Source organism: Motacilla alba, chromosome Z, assembly GCF_015832195.1.
Source record: "Motacilla alba alba isolate MOTALB_02 chromosome Z, Motacilla_alba_V1.0_pri, whole genome shotgun sequence".
Taxonomy (NCBI): domain Eukaryota; kingdom Metazoa; phylum Chordata; class Aves; order Passeriformes; family Motacillidae; genus Motacilla; species Motacilla alba.
Window position 1 is genome coordinate 14,726,377 of NC_052046.1, and position 26,460 is coordinate 14,752,836.

General features: G+C 36.2%; 1 long non-coding RNA gene across 3 annotated transcripts in view; it reads left to right on the plus strand.

Annotated features, from left to right (window-relative positions):
* LOC119695927 overlaps positions 1–23,130 on the plus strand; it is a 106,518-nt gene extending 83,388 nt beyond the window's left edge. For 2 of the 3 annotated variants that reach the window (XR_005255452.1, XR_005255454.1), the window contains 2 exons: positions 17,598–17,691; positions 18,978–19,201. This is a non-coding gene — a long non-coding RNA (uncharacterized LOC119695927). Of the gene's footprint in view, positions 1–17,597; positions 17,692–18,977; positions 19,202–21,283 lie in introns of those variants that run through there. The other variant, XR_005255453.1, reaches the window with a different exon arrangement.
* The last annotated feature ends 3,330 nt before the right edge of the window (positions 23,131–26,460 follow it).

The window sequence follows — 26,460 nt, forward strand, 5'->3', positions numbered from 1 at the left end:
GGAAGTGGTGGAAGGAAGTGGCGGAAGTGGCGGAAGTGGCGGAAGTGGCGGAAGTGGCGGAAGTGGCGGAAGTGGCGGAAGGAAGGAAGGAAGGAAGGAAGGAAGGAAGGAAGGAAGGAAGGAAGGAAGGAAGGAAGGAAGGAAGGAAGGAAGGAAGGAAGGAAGGAAGGAAGGAAGGAAGGAAGGAAGGAAGGAAGTGGCGGAAGGAAGGAAGGAAGTGGCGGAAGGAAGGAAGGATATCATAGTAATGACTAAAAAACTGTAAGATTTTTCAGATGTTAGCAAAAGTATGAGTCTGTTTTAAACTGCAAAGCAAAAGAAAAAAGAGGATTTAATGGAATTTCTGTTGTGAACTTAATGTTTTCATTTGCAAATGCTGAGGACAGGAGCTATTTGAGGTAGGCCAAACTGAAAGAGGTCTGTTTCATCTTCAACCATCTAAGGACCTATAGAGAGAGCACAGCACCCCAGAGGATGGACCATGCAGCCTTAAAATGTTCAAGATATATGGGAAACATGACGCAGATCCTGCAGGGAAGAATGTGGCTTAGGACATGTCACATCCTGTGTTGCTGCTGCTATCAAGGTTTGCCTAGGGGAGCACTCTGGGAAGTATGAGCTATCAGCAAAGACCAAGTGTGTTAGGACTGTTAGGCTGGAAGGTACTTTCACTTTACTGTTTTCCTGTCAGTGGTTGGTGAAATTAGGAAGACAGCAATTCTAAGAAGCTTGGAATCTTCTGTCCAAAAAATTGGCAATTGTCTGTCAGAAATTATGTATTGATTCTGGTACCAACTTCCTTGTGACAATCTTGAGGCTACTTTTCTGTTATTATTGCACATTGATCTTTAAAACCTTTTCAGGTCAAAAGCAGGAACATTGACTCTGGCTTACTCTCCAGCTCTTAGCAGTCCCTGCAAAACAAGATAGTCTCCATACAATAACCTAATAATAACAGGAACAAACAAATAACAGGAACAAACAAATTTGATGTCTGAATATCCATTCAAAAGGATATTGCACTTCAGAAGGACCACACTGGGAGAGACTGGAAAGCAAATGTGTTGTAGGACTTCACGTGGACTGAAATGCCAAAAAGTTTCCCACCACACAGGAGGATGAGACTAGATGAGAGACAAAAGCATCACAGAATATTTGCAAGGCTTTGTAACTCTTGTCTTTACAGTAGATGTATACTCATTAAATATACTTTGTTATACTTTATTCCTAAATTGTCTGCTGTATTTCTCCAGAAAGTTCAAGATACACTTTCTGTCACTTTCTGACTTTTCTGCCACCTTGTAGAATGCCTCTGTGGGATTCCACTTTGAGAAGCATTTCCAGAGAGCATATAGAGGGTCAGATTCTAGCATTGTCCAGATAATGTTCATAAATGATACATCATCAGAGTGATGGATTGTAATTAGAACTTTCCATAATTCATCTCTCACTTGAATGTGAATGTTTTTGGCGCATCCTAGTGATGCCATGTAATTCCAGTGCTGAATTCATAGAAGGTCTCTACAGTGGCTTGAATCAATCCTTTCAAAGGACACAAAATACGAGTCATGAAACTACTTATGAAGAATAAATCAAAGCCGGAAAAAATGGTCCTCCCTTCCTCTTGGATCAGATTCTGTCAGGGCATTAGGTTCCTAACCAGAACAGAGTAAAACTAATAATCATTTTAAAAACTGAAATTACAGCAATTTAATAATCCAATCCTCATGGTTGATTCTGGTTCAACAACGCGAACCAGAAGATTCACAGTGAAAATGTGATTTCTCTAAAATATAATTGTGAAAAATGGCATAGTTTTCAATGACAAATCTGGTGAGAAATGAAGAGAACTCTCTCTGCCCTGAATATTAGAAACCATGCAGTGTACAGATCCCTAAGATCAGGGTGTGGTGTCAGCATTTTGAATGCACTTAGGAGCAAGTTAATTCAATTTACCAGCAGCAGCAGGGGTGGCTGTGAAGATCCCAGCACCTGTGCAGAGCTCCTGTGCTAGTACAGCAGCTTGGGGTTACAGAGACTGTTACTGATTGGGGTCAGTGCAGATCAGAGCGATCAGCACATTCTCAGGTGGTATAATGAGCCAGATCCAAGAATGATGTTTAAATGCTTGATTCAGTTCAGTTTTTGCCTTAAGTGACATAAATACTGAGGATAATTTAGATGGATGCATGAGTCCAATTAGATTAAAGGTGCTAGTGGTACTGCTAATCATCCTGCCAACAGCTATACCAATTGCCATTCAGGATGGCCCTTCTCTTCTTTAATAGTAGGATTATTCTGTTAGGTTGTTTACTGTGGATTTCTTTCTCCATCCATACACTTTAGACAGGAAACAGATATTAATGTAAACCTATTAAAAACGTTGCATACATATAAGACATCAATTCTTAGCCAGTGTAATCTTGAATATTTTTAGCTACTTCTGTAAATCTGCAGAATAAATTAATCTGAAAAGCTGGCTGAGTAGTTTGAATTTCCTGGGGCTGAGTCTGTGTACGTCTGGGTTTAGTGTACCATCAAAACACCCATTTGAGTTCCAGAGCTTTTAAAAATGTCCATCACTTAATAATAATTGAGATTTTTAAAAAGAACTCAAGTGCCCAGGTAGGACATGTTAATTTGCCTTTTGAAATATTTGACTCAAGAGGTGAATCTTCAATTCACTGATTTTTCAGTGTTCCCTGTATTTTTATAGATTCCATAGAGACAGATTTTCACTATAACTTTTCTTTCCAGATTCTCTCACTTGCAAACTTCACTTAACAAATATATTCAAGCAGCATTTACATTTCACTTCACATTTCCATTTGTTTCCATTTCCATCCCACTTAAATATTTTTTCTATAGATCACTTACATTTAATGTGATTATAGTAATAAAATAGCTTTGCCTGGGGAGTTTAAATTATAGATGAAGCCCATGTAAGCTCAATCTCTTAAAAATACACATTTAAATAGAAGGAAATTGAATGTTGAATGCTAAGGATCAGTGATTTACAGTGAATTCTGGCTCAATGTGAAGTAAAATTGAACAGGTCATTTTCTATTCTCTTATTATTGCTAAAAATGCAGCTTATAAAAATGATCATTTAGCTGCCTATTGGCAGGTAATGCCTTTTGCCTCAGTTTCATACTAAAAAGAATTTAAAAGATTGCAAAATTAAAGACTTTAATCCCCTCATTTTTATTGTTTTCTTTCTGATAGAGAAAAATATGCCCTCTCCTTTGAAATTTTTTGAAAATTAATCTGAAGAATTTTTGTTATCTTGAGATCTCTTTATGGTAAATCCCAACCGATAATGTTTATCAAGAGCAAACCATTTTTCTTGCACATTTTATATAACTTCCTTTTTTCTGTGACTGATAGATCCCTTACATAACAGAACAACATGCTGCTTCAATAGTTTGTTTCAGGGATAAAAATCAAAGAGTTTTAAAATTCTCCAGAAAAAAATTGGCGATGGTTTTAATCAGCTACCATGTGAAGTTCTGTGCTTCTGCTGAGTAGATATTTTTTGAAAGATGCAGATTAAGCATCGTTAAAACAACTTTTCATTTACAGTGTTACATCTCTCAGCAAGTGCATCTGCTCTCCAGTCCCTCTCTGCACGCACAGCCAGAAACAAAAATAAAAATAAAAGACTTGAAAGCAGAAATAGAAGGTATCCAATCAGAGTAAGAAACTATAAGGGAATCTAGGAGAAATAGAAGGTAGTACTCAATGGGCTTGGTACATCCTGACTTTCTGCTCACAAGGACCAGAACTTTTTTTAGATTAGAAAGATCTGAAGATTTTTTGTTGTTTGGTGTTTTGTTTTGTATGCGGAACTGATCCAAGGGAGCCATCTTCACCAGTTTTTTTTTAAATGTTGCTGTGCTTACCATTTCTTTTAGTCTAGACATGTCTTACAAATAAGATTTATTTTCATAGATTAAAGCTCTCAGTCTCTAAGGAGAAATACTCCATCTACAGGAAACATCTGCACCCCAAAGCACTGTTCACACATCTGTTGCTTAAGTGTCTTGTAAAAATCTGAGTTTACATGTTTGCAAAATCTAAGAATGTAGAAAAACATGTTTGGAAAGGCAAGAACATACCAGTATATGTACATGAGACAGAATACATACACTGGAGATACCATTGAATATTAAACAAAATCAAAACTTTGAAAATTCCTTTTTCTCTTTAAGTTCTGGAAAATAAAAATAGTGTTCAACATGTCTAGAACTGAGTACTTCTTTGTGTAGATTGTCTTCCTCTTCATGTTGGGAGAGAGAAACGGTAGAGAAGAAGAGAATAATCTGTCATTCACCTTGGGTTATTAGGTTTAGCTGGACATCCTCACCCCACAGCCTGCTCTGAAACCTCTTTCCTTTGATTTTCAGCTCTCTTTTATATTACAGGGCTCTCTTTGATCTCCACAGAAGATCTCACTTTGGCTTTTCATGTATATAGGATGCTTTTCAAGATGTGGCACATTACAGGATGGGGCAGAGGTTATCTGTAACATCATTTGAAAGGTTCTTTCCTCTGAATGAAATCATATACCCAGTGAAGTTCTAGGGACGAGATGAGTCAATTTTCTAAAAAAAAAGTCACTATGAAAAATGGTTGAGGTGTACTAGCATGTTTAATGCTGTTGCCTAACTTGAACTTCGAAAAGTTGTCTTGCAGCAGAGCACTAAATGGTAGGTGGAGATTCTGCATCTGTGAATATAAATTATTAAATATGTTTACAATCACAAATTAAATGGGCGATTAGAGTGAAATGAGAAATCACAAAGAACAGTCATACTAAAAGGAGGTTATTATCTTAGTTCTTGACTGCCAAACACCAACAGTTTACAGGGGTTTGTTTTTCATGTTAAGCCACAATAATTTTGAAAAACAAGTTTGCTTTTTTTTTCTCTTGTCCCTCTCCTTCTTTCATTTGAGGTTCACTTCTGCTATATTAAAGATTCTTAAGCAAGACTAGCAGGTTTTTTTACTTGAGCTGTTACATCAGAAAAAATATTGGTAGAGTGTTTTTAAACTGTCATTAAAAAATGTGGCTCGTCTGAGTTCTTCCTGAGCATTTAATAGACCATATGTGATCATTTTCTTTTGATATTCCTAACATTCTGTCTGCAGTCTGCACATTTGAAGCAGCTGTTTTCAACTTCTTTCTCTTTTAGAATATATTTTTGTATGGCTGGCAGAAGGAAAAGGATAAAATTTGGCTCAGGCCTGCATGAAAACAGCTCCTCATGAGTGCATTCTCATCTGGTTCTTTATTGTATAAATTGTTCTCACAAGACCTTAGGCAGGCAGATTTGCTTATGTTTATTTGATCTGGCTAATATCAGTTTTTCAGTCTAATGCAAGGTGTTTTACATCTTCTGCTATGCTGCTGATAACCACAATTTGCTGAAATAATAACATTTGGTCCAGAGATCCTGGAGTCCTGGATAGGACTGGGAGGATGGGTAACCAAAATAAGGAGCTACCTTTAAAAATAATCTTGCTGCTCGGCAAAGTTTTGTAATGCTGTAGAAAGCCAATGGAAAATTTAATCACTTAATCAATGTGAACTCCCATATTTAAAGCCCAAGAAGATACACTGTGAAACAGCACTGAAGAATGCAGAGGTCATAAATATAATGTGCAACACTGTAGGAATTCATCCTGTCTTTTGGTCTTAAAGGACAAGATTGCTCTTATTAAGCTACCAAGGATGAACAAAAGGTGTTGAGGGAGGGTTTCAGAGTGCTTATATTACATTGTGCCCACATGCCTGAGACTCTAGTCTATTATCTCAGATTATTCAACATTAATCAGCATGAATACGATTCCTTAAATATCCCTCCTTCCTGTTGGATTTTCAGTAGAGGAAAGTACTGCATTCCCACAAGCAGTCACACATTCCCATGTGGACTGCAGAAGACACTACATCTGACAATTATTTTTCTGTTGCTTGTGTAAAGTTTTCATAATCTGGGACTTTTCATAATTAATGGTTAAACCAAGGCACTGGTGTAGAAATAGCTGTAATTGCTGAGAGAGTTTTGCAGAAGACTCCTCATTTAAAGAAAATTTCATGTTCTTGAAAATGTCTTTCTTGATTTTTTAACACAATCACCTGCACTACTATCATAGAAGTTCCCTTATTGTACACCATTGGAGTCCAAGGGGATTTTGTCAGAGGTATCACAGAATATATAGGTAAGTCTGTAAATCCAAATCTGCTGGGCTAGACAGTCTACTCTAGCAAGATTCTACAGTACTCCCCTATGGTATTTCATTCATTAGTGCCTCCCTAATCCCTAGGGAATTATTTAAATGGCCAAGATAAATGGATGTTTAAGAGCTGCTATTTATGTCAGTATAGTCTTTAAATCAGCTTCTTTTCCAAACTGAGCACTTACGGTTATTTCAGATCAATCTCATCACTGGTCTGGTTTCAATATCTTAATTTTCTGCTTTTAATGCACAATAAGTAAATGTAAGTTGCTGTCTAAATGTAGCAAATGTCATAAATCCCCTTATCAAAGTGTTAACTTCTATTCAGATATTAACAGCCCATCTAAACCCAGATGTTAGCCAGCCCATCTAAATACATTTATCTGTGAATGTAGAGGGATTACCTGTAGAGTACTTGATTCACCTCTGCCTGGATAGGTTCCACTATCACCATCTAGAAGCTTATTGCGCCATTTATTACTTAATGGGCATGCAGTTAGGAGAAAAATGACGGAAAAAAGGTATTTTCATGTACAAAAAATGAATGGCAGTGTGATATCAGGTCCTCATTCCTAAAAAAATCCATCCAGAGTCCACAGCCACAAGTTACCACCCATTAGCTCTGAAAAGCTACATTTTTTATTTATTATGACAATTAAATATCTACTGTTTGATTACCAAATAACTCATCAGAAGCAATATCTTAAAAAATGTAGGTTACTATTAGACGATAGATTATAAAAGTTACACTGGGCAAATCAAGATTGGTTGTACACTGCATTATTTTTGTACTTAAGGATGTAAACAATTTGTGATGGTGAAAATTCACTCATGAAGGTGAAAATTATGAAGATTTTGCTGAATCACCAACATGCAAGCTTCCCATTTTAACAGAAGTCGGGAATGCTGTAATGGCCCATGGGTTGTGATGGAAATATGTGAGAAAACAGTTGCAATTTACAAAATATTTGGAAAAAAAAGATTAAGTGACTGTCACCTGTATAGCATTCTATTAAACATATGCAATGGCTTTAGGTTATTTCAAGTGGAACTAGTATGGGTCCCCTTTTCTTTTCAGAAAAGTGATGAGACAGAAACTTAGTGACATCATACAAATGTATGCAGTTTAAGTGTCAATGTATAGACAAACTTAAAGGACTTAAACTTTTCTGGGATTTGTTCCAACTGTCCCTAGTAAATACGAACTAGCTTTGATATTGGCTTTGATATCTTGCTGGGACTCATTACATATATTATGTCAGATTTACTTGCCATTGCAATACTTCTCTAGTATTTCCCAAATGGCATCCTGTTTTGGTTGGATCAGCAAGGTATGATCCTACTCTGTATCTGGACATTATTTATATATACACATGTACAGATTAGGATTTCTGTTTTCAGCAGTGACTGTCAGTTGTCCTGCAACTCTACAGTAATTGCAATAGTGGCACTACTGGCAAAACAAATGCTTGCTTCACATGAACTTCCCTTGGCATGCCTGGAGCCTGGTTCATTTTCATTCTCATTTTAGCTATAGCAGCAACTTTTCTAATGCCTATATCTAATTTCTTTTAGTTTTCTTCATATGGTGTAGCCATGTTATTATATGGATAGTATAAAACAATATTGTCTTCACAGAATAAGAGATTTATGAGGCCAGTATAAAGATAAACTGTGGACAAAGAGTCATGGTATCATAGGTGAGGCCTTGAGAAGTGGGATCAGAGGACATGATACATAGGCAGGGTCACAAGCTGGCACTGGAGACCTCTTGACTATCACATCTTGCCAGTGCTCAGGATAGGGTTAGGAGAAAGAAAACAAAGAGTGAATATGAGCAGCCACATGAAAACCACCATACATAGTATAATGGTAGTAACATGAACTCACAAAACAATTAAGAGAAATCAAATTGTAAAAAACATATGAGCAAAGTTAAGAATTTCCTAAGGTGGGTCATCTAGCAAGGGACAGGAGACCATCAATATCAACAGCAAAGGACGTGGCAAAGACCATCAATATCAACATAGGATGGTGATGACCAGCTCTACACTTCAATAGCACCGTCAAATGGTTGCTGTCAACATTAGGACTCTAAGAGGCAATGAAAGGGTTTGGATAAGATTGAAAAAAAGGCACAGACATCAGGAAAAATATATGTTCACCCTGTATATTAATTTTAATTTCATTATTTTGGAACTTATTTTCTGTAACAGTGTTTAATTTATTTTTTTATTAAAATAGATCTCTAATAATATCTTGCTGATTATGTTTTTAAGATTTCATTTATACTAACAATAAATTTATAGCTTTCTGTATTCAGCGTGTTTTCTGTTTGTCCTTAATAATCCCACAATCTGACTTCTAAAACAGGCTGGAAAAATTGATATGTGGTTAGATGTGACATTGCCTACTGAGCTGTCAAAATCTGAACAGGTTAACTTGGATGCTCTTCAGTAGTCAAATGGAAAATTAGGGTACATCCTAAGTGTATTGAATTGTGACAGGCCACCATGGGTACAGATCTGATTTTTGCAAAGCAGGAGTTCATTCTTGGTTCACTTAACCAAGTAAAAACTTCAGCGTGTGTGCTGGCAGATATGATTTTACATGGTGAATAAATCTTGAGTACTGTAAAATACAAAGCCATTGTTTGTATGACATGAAAACCTTGACAGCTTTCTAAAATCCTTTTGCTGTTTCAGTAAAGGTATTCACCTTATGGGTAATAGGTTTCTGAATTTGGGGGTTCAGGATCTAAAGTCAGAAAAATTAATTCTGGGAAAAAAGACTGCAACACAAAGATCATAGGTTTCCGAATTTGGGTGTTCAGGATCTAAAGTCAGAAAAATTAATTCTGGAAAAAAAGACTGCAACACAAAGATCGGTGAAGCTGGGTGCTCTCCAAGTAGTGGCATCATAAATTTAGTGTGTTGGTTGGTGGAGAAAGCAAAAATCCCTTGATGCTGGGGACGTGAGTCTGATGTACAGATGGAGGGTCTGAACAACCTGGAGGCACCACAATGGATTCTGAAGCTATAAAATCTTCCTAGGAATTCAAATCAGACTGAGAGTGATGTACCCACATGGCATGGGGATGGTGAGAGCCTGGATAAGAGCTTATGTTGTTCAGAGCACAGTCCTTCCTCAGGAAGGATCAGGAGCAGACAGAGGCACTGACTTGGAATAAACAAGACATGTTTAGTGCAGACAGGAGGTGTGGTAAAGTGACTGGGAAACATCTTGAATTGGTGGATTAAGTTCTATATAGATTATTCAGGCAATAATAAGCACTTTTTTTTTGCACAATGCTGTTTTCTTGGTCTTGTTTTTGGTTGGGTTTGTGTCTTTAAAAAAAAAAGAGACGTTCTATACAGTATTTCCTCTGCAGTTCCTTTGTTCAATATAAGCTTAATCTTGTACACTAATTCTCTAATACGATGGGAATTTACTGAGAAAAATGAAATTCTGAGATAAGTTCTTATTAAACAAGAATGTAATATTTATTTTTCAATTTCATTTATTGATTCAAAAGGTATTGTTACTGTGTTCCTTTGGCTGCTTTTCCATTTTGTTCCTTCAACTACATGATTCAATTACTTTTATTTTAGAATAATTTTTATTTCATTTTTTTTTTTTGCATAGAGTAATGCATGCATTATTAAAACTGTTGAATAGTCAAGACTGAACTCATTCTCCTTATTGCACAATAATGTATTAATAACTCCAGTAGCAAGAGAAAGTGAATCTCAAGTGAACCTACTCCTTTTATTCATGTGTTAAATAGGATCTTGCTGAAGCCTCAAATTCATGTCCATCAAGCTAACTACAAACAGCTGAAGTGTGTTAAGACAAAAAAATGATTCATATCACAAGAGCAAATTAACACAAATTTCACAGAATACCAATAAAAGTAAAATTTATTCTCAATTTTAAAGATATGTCAGTCTCCTTATAACAAAAACAAGATTAAGCAATAGCAACAATTATATGCCCAGCTCCTGATGGATTTGTGGTCATGACGGGAGCCTGGGGGCCAGATTTAGTAAGAGACTTAAGTACCTAAGGAGCAATTAGGTAATGAGATTTTTCAAAGGTGCCCCGGTGCCAACGAATGCACAGGCAAAGAGTAAAATTACTGGTGCATTAGTGATTAAGGTCTGTACCACTTGTGTTCCATACTTTTCAGCCATTAGACAACTCCCAAGAGCTCAAGTCTCTCAGTTTATTTATCAGTAAAGAGCCTGTGTGGTTAAATACCTCCTCACATATAGTTAAATATCACTTTGACCAAGGAGAGGGACTATGGATATATTCTTATATAACAGTTCTCTTGCAGTTGGCAGGGGCATTGTTATCTCTCTGCTGGAATGAATGTCTTCATGAGTGTTAATCTAAGTAACTGTTATGTGCATGTAACCCACACATGTACAGAAGCATTTTTATGGATCAGGCTCTGTCACTGTTCCCAGTAGTTCAGGTGGTTGGAACCACCACCAGAAAACAGCAAATCACAGTTAGGGTGTGCATGCTGACACTTTTCAGTTAGAGGTTGTATTTAACATTTTATTTTGGCAAACCACAATATGAATTTCTATCAGTGGGATCGAAGGAAGTTGGAGAGACATTTAATCCATACAGTAATTTTATTGCAATATATTCAGTCAAGCTTAGCTGAGACCCATTGTATTGACATTTTTTTGATCATAATTCAGTTTTTATGGCACCAGGCCCATCGGCAACAGGTGGGGTACACCTGTCTCAAAGAGGAAAAATATTTTTGCTCCAGGCTTAGCCTCTTCTCCAAAATAACAAGTTGCTTCACTTGCACCAGAGAAGGTTTATATTAGATATTAGGAAAAAATTATTCACAAAAAGGGTTGTCAGGAACTGGAGAAGGCTGCCCAGCAAAGTGGTTGTGTTACCATTCCTGGAGCTACTTAGAAGACATGCAGATATGACACTGATTCAATGGTTTAATGGGGGACTTGGCAGAGTTAAAGGTTGGACTTGGTGATCTCAAAGGCCTTTTCCAATCTAAATGATTCTATCTTTTCTAAATGATTTATGATTCTGTGAAACTACTCATAGAACTTTAAAGTTAATATGCAAGCATCATGTTATTAGTTTTCTACCTAATTTTTAACCTGGAAAAACAAAATTGAAACACAAGGCGTATGTTGAATATGTTTAGATATTTTGGCTTCAAATTAGCAGAATTTTTTCCATCATCGCAATTGTTGGGGGTTTTATTTTTGCCATTCTACAAGTAATGTGAAATGCCTTTTGGCATTAAAGTGCATCTAAACATCCAAGCCAAGTATAGAAGAGCATGGTGAAATCCAAATTCTGCACACTCCAAAGTGAGTTGATTGAAGGCTCAGAAAATATACACCTGGATGCTGAAAGCAGAACCAGGTTACTGAGCTCAGAAAATTATGTCATCCTATTTCCAATACCTTAATCCACTTACTTCTTTAGTTTCCATTACAGATCTTGTCATACAGAGAAATGATCAAACCTACTTTCAATGTTCTTTGATCTCATTGAGATACTCCCAGAAACATTCAGTATAATTTAATAATACCTTCTTTAATTTAATTTCTTCAAACATATACAAAATTTCATAGCTAAAAAGTAAGAGCAATGTCAAGTTTTGGAAAATATCAGGCTAAATGACATGGATTCTAATCCTTAGTAGGTGGCAACAAAGTTTTGCTTGCAACAATTTCTGAAGATTAATACTGCCTATTGCAGGCAGCAGCTTTTACTTCTATAGGAGGGATAAGTGCACATAAGTTTCTTGGATTCTTAATACATATTTCATATATTAGGCTTTTCAATCTAGTAACTTTATTGAAATTGTGAAGAAACCAGTTTGAAAAGGCAATAGACGTAGTGCACTGTGTGCTTTGACAGTGAATAAAGCAGAATGACTGGACTTTGAGGGAGCATTTTGCATTTTGAGAGATAAGTAGTAGAGAAAAGAAATCTCACCATGTGCAACAATGGACCCATTTGCAGGTTTGCACTGTTTAGAGTAGCTAGAAAGAGAAAAGTATCTGATAAACCATGATGAGGCAATTCCAAATAATTTGTGTGCAAGGAAGTGCAAATGAAATGTGAAATCACTGGAACACGGTATTCACCACATTCAAAATCTGATTTTAACTTCCACAAAACCTAATGAGTGATTAATGTCTAGGCTAGATTTTTCTAAACTAGGCTTTAGATTTTTCTAGGGGGAATGTAAGTTATTGCAACACACTTAAAGTACTTACAGTACAAATAACTTGGTAATGACAACTAGTGACAATGCTTTGGAGAATCTGGACATACGGCTTTTCACACTTCATTATTTATAACTATAATTTTGCACGGTCCTAAACTTCAAACCAAAAAAAGTATGGATTTAGAACAATCATTATGAGACAGAAGAGTAATTCATTAAAATGGGCTTGCCATGATATGAGAAGCATGGAGTCAGAGGAAGGAAAATGAAAGACTTTTTTGCAAGGTACTCCTTGACAAACAGTTGTTAGCATCATAAGCTCCTTTCACTAAAAAGAAACCTACTAGCCTTTTTCTCAAAAGTTAAGATTCTTGTGGATTTGGTTTTGTAGAGGTTTTATCACATATCATAATACCTAACACTGAAATGAGTTAACAGACTCCTAAAATAGGATATTAGTTTTATAAGTATTTCAACAGCTATCTTGCATCCAACTGGTAATGTGGAGATTTAGCATTTCTGTACCTTTTAAAAGCATTCTGAACACCATCTAAGATAAACAAATCTTAAAGTCACCAAGAAGCTTATTTTGTGTAATCTTGGTAAAGTCAGCCAGAAAGTTTTAATGCATGCCTCTTAGCTGAATTATCTGCAGGAAGATGTTTACTTAGCAGATAGACCTAATGGGCAGAAGGCAAGCTTAGCAAAAGTGGCATTTTAAATTTGCACTTAGAAATATCCTTAAATGTTTTAAGTTAGGCATCTGAAGTGCACCTCTACCTGGAAAAAACACAGTAGAAATTAATTTGTGAACAATTCTCAGTGTCAATCAAAAAAAAAAGTCATCTGAAATGAACCTCTAACTCCTACTCAGAGTGAAGATAATTCCAAAATTATAGATGTTTGTTCATGGCCTTGTTCAGCTTAGTTTTGAAAATCTCTAACGATGGCAATTCCAATCTCTGTGAGAAACCTTTTTCATTGCTTAATGAAACTGACTTTCTTACCATGCTTGTGACCTTTGGCTGCTGCTTGCCCTGTTGCTCGGCACCCTGGAGATGATGTTGCTCGGCACCCTCTGCTTTCACAGTAATTTCCCACCAAAATTTGGATGGTTGCACTGAGATTCCCTTTCCTCCCCCTGCATCTCCTTACAAGTTACCTGCTGACCTCACTTTCATAGCTCAACCACAGAAGTGGATAACCTCTGCCACCACAAGGGTATTCTGCTGACACGTGGCACAACAGGCACTGGAGATGGTAATTTAGCACTCTGAAAGGATTACAGGATTCCAGCAGACTTGAATTTTAAGAATTGACCTGAATTAATAGCAATGTCATAAATTTAAAATCTTCTAGGATTTAGCTGGAGAAGAACAGAATAATTTTTTTTCCAGCAACTTTTCCTCAGAATTTGCCTATCCAGAGTTCCAGTCATGTGGTCACAGGGAGTATTTCCATTATTTCTCATGGAATTAAAAGTTAAGGATTCAAAAAAGGGTGCTCCTCACATCATCAAGTCAAATCCTCTTTCAGGGTTATAATCCCAGAAACACATTTAGTAGAGCTTCTTGTAAAATCTAGCTCAGGCTTATGTTTCCAGTGCTTGCACTAAGAAGTGGTTCCACTACACTGATGGATAGAAAAACTATTCTAATTCTCAGACTAGATGTATTCAGTTCAAGTTTATAACCATTCGTAACTCTGCCAGTGTTGCCTTTTAACTGTAATAGCTCTTCATCCTCCCCAGTAATAACAGTCCTGGTGTATTTATAGATACATCCCTTCTTAGCCTTTCATTTCCTCATTTCAAAAACTGAAAATCACAGAGTGCAGCAGAGAATCTTTTCTAAAGTGTTGTAGAATTGTATTCACCCGTCTTATGACTCCATCTGTTTAATGGTTCCCCCAGTGTCACCACCTGTACTGCTTCCTTTTACCTCACTCATTAAACACCTGACCTTACTGCCGCTTCTTTTGCAATGCTGAGAGGGTTGATTTTGCCTCACATACGTTCTGAAAAGGCTGTGACCATTGGACCACTAGGACAGAAGTTTTGTTTCATCCTCCTTTACTCTTGGAAACTTAAAGTTACTCAAGTTTTGGGTGGGTTTTTTTCCCCTTGTCAGCTGCAAATAAAACAGATGTATGTGATGAACAGTAGAACAAAAGTGAGATGATGAAACCTGTTTCTATTGTTCCTGTGATGTAGGTAATAACTGTGAATCTTCTTGTCAGAGCTGTCATGAATTATTTGAGTGAAAGTCTCAGGAACATTTCTTGTACTGGAATTTGAGATGGAGAAGCAATTCCTTCCCCATAAAGTTATTGATCCTGATTTTAAAAGCAGTTTTGAATGCTTTAAACACTGAACCATTTCTCTTAGTAGAAAAACCTGAAAGGGCAGATATGCGAGTGAGAGACCCAGCATCACTAGATTAAATTTCAAAATATGGTGCAAAATCTATGGAACGGTTGTACAGAGATGTTCAATGTGGATTACAGAAAATTAATGATGTCTCCACAGCACGGATAGATGAAGAAATCCCACCATCAAAAGCTATGAGATTAGGAGAATATCAGAAAAACTAGTATGTTAGCTATTCCATAGTAATTATTGAATATCAACCTTTCAAATTAGTTGAAAAACTGTTGTGTATGAAAAACTGTGAAAAGTCATCAGTTTCTAGGAAAACAAAGGGGTTTTTTTTTGCATTTAGATACAGAAAGTATGATTCTCCTGCTACTTTCTGCTTTCTTTTGCAATGCTGAAAGGATATTTACATTTTCCATTCCACATAACATTAAATAAAAATATATTATGAGGGTGAAGAGAGCAGCGAGCTTGATGGGAGAACACCATCATTACTTTATAAATTAATTTTATGCATATATTTTCAAGTCACTTATGTGCCTCTTAATTTCAATATTTCTACTGGTATCAGTAATGGGCATATAAAGCAAGTTTCACTTTAAATGGTGGCAAAGTTGTGTCTTAATATTAACAGACGTCTGGTGAAGTACCAGTATTAAGTGTAAAGGATTAAGTTACTTACAATGTGGTTTGTAGTTTTTAAAACATTAATTTGCAGGGGGGGAATTTTTTCAACATTTTTATGAAGTTTGGGTTTTCACAGTTTTAAAAGTGGATTTTATTTTTTCTACTAAGCATTAGCAGGTAATTCAAGGACACATTAATTAATCTCATCCTACAATGTGTAGTCATGCTTGTTAGCAGGAGAAAAAAGGGCTGTGGGTGTTTTTTAATATGCAAATACCATGACTCCTCTGAAATTCATTTGTAAATGAACATTTTTCATTCAGATTAAATGCTTATGGCTAAAATATTAATATCAAGGATGATGGATATCCTTATCTGACAAAGTCATGCACCCACTTGGAAATAGAAATAGATCCAAATAGTCATCTATTGGATTTAGACTTAGATCTACATCATGTTTTCCTACTTACATATTGCATCTTGTGCATCTTGATGCACTTGCAGCAAAATGATATTGGATGTTGGCTGGATATGGAAAACAGGAGCAACATTTCATTTGAAAAGGAGACTGTAGCTGTTTAGACCAATTGGAATATTGGACATTTAAACATATATTTACATTTTCGAAGTCCTGCATGGAGTTTTACTAACAAATCTTCTCATCCTCCGATAAAACAGAAGCTGGGGATACATGTTTACGTAAGAAAGTATCTAACCCCCAGAGGAACACACATCTCAGGCTCATGACAGGTTAAAAGCAAAAGTAACTAGCCTTTAGTATTATGTTTTTTAACATAAAGAAAACACATGCAACTATGATACCTGAGACATGGAGATTTACTATTCTGAAGCCTATGCTATGCACCCCTGCTTTTGCGCTCACTTTGACATAAACATTAAGAGAGGAAGAACTAGGATTTAGCCTTTTGTACAAGATACAACGAAAGCCCTATACGCGCTCATACTATTCTATCACAAGCCAGCTTGTTTGTCTCCAAATCCAAGTGCCAAAACATAACCCTGCTAAGTTTTAGACTTCAGAGGCAACAGACATCTTTCTTTTGCCCCATCAAGTTTTCACTTTAAGTTTCCTTCCTGCTATTGAATCATACCTGCTTGTAGCAAGAAAACTCATGGACTGCTCAACAGCTCACTAATATAAACTAATGAACAGTGGTTTGTCTGTTCATTAGAAGCACAGCAAAAGCAACCAACTAAACCCATGGGAGGTAAGAGCAGTGACTTTCAATTGAGCTAAAAATATTTATAACTTCCTTTTCCCAGATATTTGATTTATTGTGTACGGGTGGATCTTACATAAATAATAGTCCAGCTGACACTGATTCTTGTCCTAAAGTAGTGAAAATGAAGGTGTGAACCTAAACCTGTAACTGCTTAGGTTCTTCCTTTGCATTTTCATTGTACCGCTTCAACTAATATATCACTATATTTTTATTTCTGAATGTGAATAGAAGCAAACTCAAAATGCAAACTTCTAAGATCAAAAATTATATACAGAACTATTATTGCTGTAAAAATAAGACCTATACTTTTGAAATACAGATTTCTTTATTTTGAGAAATAAGTTTTGTAACATTTCTGCTCTATATGTTAATATCCTACAGAAATGCAACGTGTCCTCTAGCTGAATATGTTGGCCATCAGGCTGCAGAGACATTATGGTTTTCCTTATTTTCCCTTTCTCTGTTCCTGTGAATTTTGAATCATCCTGCTTTTTCAAGAAAGCACAATTTTAAGAGAAGCCAGTCACTTAGCTGCAGGGTATGGCTGCAGGGTACTCTTTCACCTGACCTGAGCCGTGTGTTTAGCCACCCTCTGGTTGATACAGGTCTCTTCCTCTGCAGGTAATCATCCAATCCATTATGTCATGGTACAAGAAGGCAGGCAGCCACCTTCATTCAGATTTAAAAAAAACCAAACATATTGGCTTTGTTCTTCAAAAAGAATGGTTAAAGATTACAGCTTTAGCATAAAGCTGTAGGCTGGGGGGGTCTCAAAACAGTAGAGGCACAACCTGATAGCTCTGGATCAAGCAATCCAGCTCCATGGAGATGGGATTTCAAAATAGAGCCTTTCCTCCATGTTTCTTGTTCTTCACTACAGGGTCCATTCTTGCTGAATATCTCCCTTCTGAAGTGCCTGATGTACCTGGGCCCTGAGATGCACCCTAAGGCTTAACAGTGCAAAACTAAAAAAGGTGGGTTTACTTTTTAAAATTTCTCTTTAGGCTACAGAAACAATGTGTTACCTGTAGAAGGGGTTGGGGTAACAGTGCAGGCACCAAAACATCTGTGTGATGAGCATAGTGGTGGGGCACTAAGGGTGATGGAGATGAAAAACTCTTTTTTGTTTATTATGATGAGTATGTTAGTTGCAAATGCAATTAATACTGGATTAATCAGCTCATACTCTTACAGCAGTTTCATGTTGCTTCACATTTTGTTATCCATGAAACTTTCATCATTCCTGAGAAATTTTAAGTAGCATTTATCTTCAGTTCAACCCTAAGACTGGTTCTGAAGAACATAAATTATTTTTCATATTAGCACATATTTTAATAAAATGATTTTAATAATAGTATTTTAAAAAATCTTAATTTTATCTTAGTATATTATTGTTCCTTTTTTCCTAAACTTCAGTCACAGACTTAAATTTCCCGTATTATCAGGCTATTTCTATCATATACCATTTCCAGAATACATACTAGAAGTCCTTGGGAGAAAATACCTAGGATGGAATATATCAGACATTTCAGGTCCAAATGGCAACAAATACCCTGATAATTTAAGTAGTATTCTTTAAGGTCTCTTTTATAAAGGAAGGACATCATTCACTGATCATCATAGTATGTCTGGAGAAAAGGACATTGCAATTCATCTCAGACTGCCAAAAGCAGAAAGTATATTTTAGACAGTAAAACAGCTGCACTTATGTCTAGAGGGGGAAAAATAAGAAAGGCTTTTCACAGAAGTGATCTATAGAGGTTGTATTAGCTAAACATTCAGGTCTGATCAGTCCTGAACTTTCAGCTGGACGCAATATTTTGTTCTGTCTACTATGATTTTTCTACAGGTTCTCAATATGTTCGTGGTGGATGCTAACCCATAAAATACAGTACTGGTCAGTGGCAGCAAGAGAGGCAGTCCAGGGTCTCCTGAGTCAGCAGTGGGAGACCATGGCTCAGGCTAGCATGCTTTATTCTTTTTCTTAGGAGAATGTGTTCTGAACTGCTAAAGCCAAGAAATGTCAGGGTAAAATGTGTAGGCCATTGAAAGACAGCCTTGCCATATTGAAACTGATAAAGCAATGGTAATCTATTTTCTAGGTTGTTTGCCACTTATTACTTGTTTCAGGTGATCTAAAATATTCAGCTTTTGGTGGGGGAGGGGGGTATGTGGGGGAGTGTTTTTTAAACATTTTGTATTTGAGGCTCACGGCAGTCTAAGTGGCTTGCAACTCAAAAACATTAAATTAATTTTTCAGCTTTCTGTGTCCAGCCAACTGAGAAAATGATGCTCCAGAGCCCTTCAGTTCCTGTCTAGTCTGAAAACACTACATACATGGAAGAAGAAATTAATTCCACTCCAGAAAACCCCTGGTATGACTGTTTTCTATTTCCTGCCAATAGTATCTGCCCATTTAAAGAAAAACAAACAAGACCCTTAGTAAATGAAAGGCATACATACAATTACAATAACTGAGATAGAGAGCAAAAATCTTCTATTAAAATGTACTGGATGTGTGCATATAAATACTTCTCTTAAATAGAGGATATAATTCTGCTACTGTTATATAATTTATGTATTAATAATGGTAATGAAAAGAAGGAAGTAAGGGAAAGCATATTGGAAGAAACTCTAATATATGCATGTAGCTTTGCCTGGCAGACTTACAAAGGGTTGTACCGATTTTGCAATAGTTATATGCATAAGCTCTTCAGGAACCTTGGTCCTGAATTGCTCCATACCGACATAAATATTATTACAGGCACGAACTGTCACAGTGGAGCTCTCTACAAGAAAAGTCAAATAGGGATACACAAGTTATTTCTCAACTTTCTCGAAATTTACTTGCAATTTCTATGAGCAGCAAAAGTAGACTAGGTATTCATTATCACAGGGAAGTATAGAGCAACTGATCATAAAAGATCAAATAATCTAAGAGTAAAATACACTTTGTAGTAGCTTTATTCATGTTTTCATTTTTCTAAAACTAAAGAGCAGCTGTTCCAATTAATGTTATTTTTTTTCCTTTTGTTGTTATAGCTTTTGAATTTTTCTGGAAACAGAGAGATACATATCATATGAAGTGTAATCAACAGCAAAGTTGAATTGAGGTTAGAGAACATTGCAAACATTTCAGTTTTGTGAGAAAAAGAATGGTGATTACATGGCCATAAATACCATGAATACCATTGCTACTGAATGGAACCAGTACTATAATGTACCTTTTAATACACTGTGTGACCTTGAGTCTGCAAAATGAGACATCACTCTTCCCTCATCTTTAAAAGGAGTAAAAACTGGTCTCTTTCCTTACAGAAAGTTTTCCAGGAGTTTAACTTCCAGACTGAGGAAAAAAAAGGAAAATAAAAAATCTGGCCTACTAAAAGAAAACTGCCTCTGTATTTAGACAGAAAACAGGTGACTAGAGTTATGGATTCTGAAGCTAAAAGGATCATTTGATGTTAGCCTGGCTTTCTGGATAACACAGCTTTTTTTTTTCTTGTTTATAATTACTTCTTCATTATTAAGTGCATTTTTTGTTGTGGTTTAAAAAATGTTCCTTTTCTTCCCTGGTTGCTTTGATATTTGTTCATTTGCTCTCCTGAAAGCATCTTATTTTTTCCTTGAATTTACTTGTACCAGGTTTAGCTTACTTGAGACCTCCAGTTATGTGAGGCTAAAGAGGTTACTTTATCCTCTTGATGGTAATTGCCTTTTTAACATAGAATTTCAAAGGCAGAATTAAAACAATTTTAGCGCCATATTTTTTCTTGCATTATGAGAAAACTATTTCTAGCAAAGACTTCAGATCACTGACAAATTCTGTTAGAAATATTAAAATTTTTTCTTGTTTTTATTAATAATTTCTTTCCAAGACATGAAAGTTACCTGATTTTTTTCATTAAATGTGCAGAATTCTTAGTTCTGATATTATCTTGCCACATACAAAATCTCCACACAATCTCCATTGTATCTACACAGTTGCTTTTATTAACCTGTTCTTCTGTCTCTTTAGAGAACTAAGCTTCTTTGCAAAAAATATGATCTTAACTTACCTTAATCACACCCTTCACCTTTAATTCTTTATTAAAAGAATCCTCTACCAGCTCTTCTCTTTATTTTGTCTGTGACAAACTTCACTTGAGTGACCAATAGGATCATCCTGTTGTGCTATGGTAAACCAAGCATTGTTCCAATTTTGGCATTTCCACTACATAAAAAAAAAAAAAAAAAAAAAAAAAAAGAGGCTTTAGAAGGTAGTCGTTCTGGGAGCAGCTTAAATTTCATTAGTATTTTCAAGGAAAAGTATCTAGACTTGTTTATTCATTTTTTAACCACCAGTTCATTAACAAATAATATTCTTGGCAATACAGGCTGTATAATCCCAGTTGTTTGGAGCATGAAAAGGTTTGATCTTTGCAAGCTCCCCCATTAGGAATCTGAGAGCCGTGAGTGTGGAGCAGTGACATTTGTAATTCTGTGTACCTGGCTATTGATTATCCTTGCATTTATGAGTTCATACAGGAACAGATATTAGTTGTCATTTTTTGTTTAATCTTACAGATGTGCTGAAATTGCCCCTGGAGATTTGGAGATTTGGGTGAATATGGAGACGCATGTTATTATCAAAAACTGAAACCACACAGAAATAGGACAAGAAGATTTTTTACTCTCAAAGAAGTATAGAAGAATCAGGGGCAATTTCTGATCAATCTGAGCTACAAGGACTTTTAGGAATTTTGTTCTATTGTGCAAAGCCAAGGGCTTACCTCATTTGGCATCTAACTGCAGGTCTAGTTCATCTAGATCATGAAAAAAAAAGGTAAAAAACCCCACTGTTTTTCACACACATATATTGCTATTTTTTCACAGACAAGTTGAGAAAGACACTAATTCTCCATCTAGACTGTAAGCTCCTTTGGTATGTTTCCCGGAGCCTCCCATCAGCATGGCAACTCATAAAACTCACATATGTCCTGAACGAATCTGAGGTTTTTAATAAATCATTATTCTAAATATTGCATTTTCATATGCCACTGGTTACACCTGCCCTTTTGTAATTACTGAATGATTCATGGGCTGTTTGGAAGAACACACATATGCACACAAATATTTATAACTCTATAAGTTTTGTTAAGCAAAGTTGTTGACCTCCTTTAATCAAGAAATTTAAATGCTTTGAGCTGACTTTTGAGTTTTACTGATTGTTTAAGATACAATCAAGGCTTGAGTGGGATTTAAGATGGGGCCTGTGACCACTCAGTTGCAAAACTGAGATCTGCGCCCTTTGGTGGCAGCCTCTGAGTGTATATTAGCTCTAATAATGAAATTCCAGGACTCGGTGGTGTTTAACCTGTGGTGTTGGAGGAAGAGGCATACATTTTCTGAGATCAGGACCTAAAGGGCTTCTTTCCTGACCATGTTTGAAGACTGAGGAAAGTTGAGGTCTCAAAGAGTACAGTCAGTGTCTTGAAATGGATTTCTGGGTGGCTGCTCATGCAAGTATTGTCATTTAAGTCTACAGCATCACTAGGCACCCTGATGCTTCAAAGCCATCCCTGTTTACCACATTTTGTAGCAACATGGCCTTCCTGTCTGCTTGATGACCCTATTGAGTTTTTAAGAAATGCTTTCAACATTGTTCCCAAACATGGGTAATAAACTTACATACATATTCTCAGCATCTTACAGTTCTTGATGTTTGCAGAGCCATTCATTCGCACATGATTTGTAGCTGCATGAAGCTGTGACACAGTGACAGGTCTGCATAAAGAAACACAGGCTTTTACCACAGATCACTTGACTTGAGAGAGCAAAATTTACAGGAAGCAACACACACACCACATATCCCACAATGCAGTGACCGAGTTCTAGATTCACTGGCAAACGGCATCTTTATATCAAGACAATTCCCAGACAAGCAGAGCTACAAAACACGTGAGTTTGCAAAGAAAAACTCAGGATTCCTGGGTTTTTGGAGCAGTCGAGGGAAGAAAATGCTCTATCTTGCCCCTTGCGTGTTTACCTCTTGCTATTTGTATGTTTACCTGCGCTTCAAGCGACTTTGTATTCCTAGCTTTTGCTAGTTTTTAAAAAATGTATTTAAAAATATTAACCTGCTGTGCATTAGGTCTCTCAACCTGAATATTCAGACTGGTGTGTCCTTTTTGGAATGCAACATTGTATAAGCTAAGATACAAGCACAGTCTTCTGGCTGTGATACTAATATCTGTGTGTCTTACTCACTAAAAATAAAGGCAGAAGAAAATATTTTTGAAATAATTCTACTCAATATCAATCGGTAAACTCCTAAGGAGCTTGTGGGTAAACCAAATAAACATTTCACTGCAGCATATCTCTGCCTTCTTGCAAAATAGAACTGATGGACTGAAAGGCAGTATTTTGGAGATGTGACCAACCCTTCTACTCTGCTTGCAATGCTAAAGCTCTGTGCAGCTCTGGGTTTGAGCAAGTCATAGTTGTATTTCTTAAGAGAAATATACTTTTCCTAATTACACATTGTAACATTTATACTTTCATTTATTTGGAAGGAAAGCTGTTCACGATAAAACCCATTTTTATTTCTTCCTTATAGGAAAAACCAGTATATAAGCCCTGATTTTTCTGTATCTGGTGCCTTACTCAGTTTTTCCATTGGTTATCCCATAGACAATTAATTCTCCAAGACCACAAGTTTTTTAGAGCCAAACACAAAGCAACTTCAACAAGAATTTTTACTTAAATGTTTAAACTCTTATTACATTTGACAAATTTGCCACAATAAGGCCACAGCCAAAATGAGAAAATCTAAAAAGAGTTAAAATTATTTATATCCATTACATCTGAGTGAAAGGCAAAATTCTATTGGTAAGGAGTACTTAGAAACAGCGACTCAGTTAAGGGCATTTTTTCAGATCTGCTTGCAACATAGAAAGGAATTTCTAATTAATAAGGAAGTGAGACCCAACACCTGTATCTTTTTAATCTGTGGGGGATTTCCAGGACTCCTTCTTCCTCTGTGTTCTCCATGAAGACAGCATGTTCATGACAGTAATAATCACTTATTTTGCCAGGTACAAGCTAATTTTCATTGCACGAGTGGAGATTCTTATACCAAACACAGCTTGTTCCTGGGCAAGCAACCTCAGTAATGCTGGCATGTATTCAGCCTTCTGGAAATAATATTTTGAGTCCTGGCTGATGTTAAACTAAGTAAGATGGACAGACAAAGCTTCATCTCACTTAATGTCATTGTCTTAAATATGCCTGCATTATCCAGAGATTTAAGCTATATGAAATTTGAACTAGGAAAATGTCAGTGCCTCATGACTAAACAGAAGTACTTTTATCTGAGTTAGAAAAAGAAAAAGGAAGAAAAGAGGAGACTTGCTGAGACTTTCACTTATATTAGATGGAGACAGTCCATCTACCCACCTGTATTTCAGGAAATACCCGAGGACTACTAGAAAGGGGAAAGCAAAACAGGATAGTCTTCCTGACAGTCTGATACAAACCTTTAAGAAACTTGGGCTGGGTCACAAAGATTATTTGTGAAGTGTGAAGTCATTCTTCACCATTGGTACAAAAGTATCATTAGGAATAACACAAGAAATTCAGGTCTTCATTATGTTTCATAGAGTTTGATCAACTCCTATGTGAGATAGAGATAGAAATGAAAAGCCAGTGATGTTTGTGTGCTCCCTCATTGTTCCCAAGATAAACGTCTATCACTCAATGCTCTCAGACTATGTTTGCTCTTACCTGGATCCCTGGCTTCAAAGTTTTCCTGTTAATTCTGCATGATACCTCATACACCAATAGAATAGATTGCTATCTGTTTTCCACTCATTTTGATACTCATGCCATCAGACTACTAAAAAAGAAATCCCTAAATATTAATATTGATTTAATTAATCCCACTGAAAATAATATTCTTAAGTCCTATGAAAAACAAAACTGTTGTGGAAAAGAGTGCTACACTTCTGTAGGACAGTAAAGCTGGTCTGACCCAGTTTTGCAGTTTTTTAAATGCAAGATTTGCTGCAGGGCCATAGAAAAATGTTTTATTAGATCCGTAGTAGAATCTGAGATGGATGTGTGAGTGGGTGTTTTATCTTTCTTTTTTAATCTTCGTGGTTTGTATTTGTAAACATTAGGAATAACATTAATTGCTAGTAAGAGGCTGACAGTAACTACAATAGCTGTGCTGAAGACATTGGACTTTGACTGATGTGGACCAGGCAGAATCTAACTTTCAGAAGCTTTCCACTCAGTAAGGATCATTTTATTTCTGTCATACACTTCTGTGCATTTCACCATACCACATCCAGGAGAACATATCCTTTCAATAGCTGTCAGCACTTTCTGAACACCTGCTGTTTATTCTTTCAATAGTTGCAAGGGAGAGGAAGAAAAATAAAGCTAGCAGATTTATAGGCTTATTTTTCCCCTAGATTACATCTCTTTATTCTATATCATAGCACTGTTAGTTTTCTAATATATTTTGGAATGTCAGGATTGTGCAATAAAGATCCCATTTCATATTTCACAGACTAATCACATAAGGTATTCTGTTTGTGTTCTAAGTGGTCTAACAAAACATGGTGACTTTGGTGCTAGAAAAGTGACAACTTCTTTAAAGATTTACATTCTTATTTCTTTGGGGCTCAATGTACTCCTCAGTGTTTATGCTCATCTGCCCTGTCTGTATTCACAGAGCAGTTCCAGGCATGGGGTGAATGTTCCTGAGCCAGAGTAGAGAACAGAAGAAACCTGAAGTGGCCTTTGCCTGTAAACCTGCCCTAAAAAAACTGTGCTTTGAACATTCAACAGTGTTATGGCTATTAATTAGTACATCTACTGCAGTGTACTAAAGTGGCTTGGCTTGAAAACTTCATGGTTTGTAGACACATCACCTGATAAAAAGAAGACCTTAATGCCTCATTGTCCATGTGCCCGCTAAGATTAATATTCAGCTAATACATTTTTTCTGTTGTGAATAATGAAGCTCATGAAAAACTGTTTTTTGCCTGTTACCTGTTGAAGTATTTTTGCTTCATTACTTACAAAGTATTAGCTACAATCAAATTCAGATAGTTTTCTTGAGATAAATCCAGAAGAGACATTTATAACACAAAATATTTTATGATATATCAATGGAGTACTTTTATTAAATGTTTTAAATGTTCTTGCTCCATGACTTCATCTGCCTGTTATTTAATTAGGATTAAAATGTTATAAGTAAGTTTAAGGGGTTTTAACATAAGTCTCTGAAGTTTGCCAATATATCTGGGGTCCTACAACAAATATCCACACAACATCTCTGCATATGTAGGGTCATTTACAGCCGTATAGTCAAATACTGTAATTTTAAGTGTGCCATGGATAGCTTTTGCTGTGCACCCCTGAGGGACACAATTATCCACTGTCTGTGGTCACAAGGCCGTGCTCTCACTTGCAACTTTGCTAGAACTCAGCTGAATGCTCACAAGCAAAATTCTGCTTAAATTCTGAACAAATAAATGAATACAATTAAATTACATTCTAAACTAAATTTTCCTCATTTTCTTCTTGGTTTGTACCTTATTACTTCCGTTTATGGTATAATGAATTTTTCAAGACTAGAAAGCTTGTCTTCTCTAGCTGCTCTACCACTGCTTATCACAAAGTAACTTCAATACATCAGATTTTAATTCAAATATAAGTAGTCAAATAAAACCTAGCAATGAGGTGATGACCCA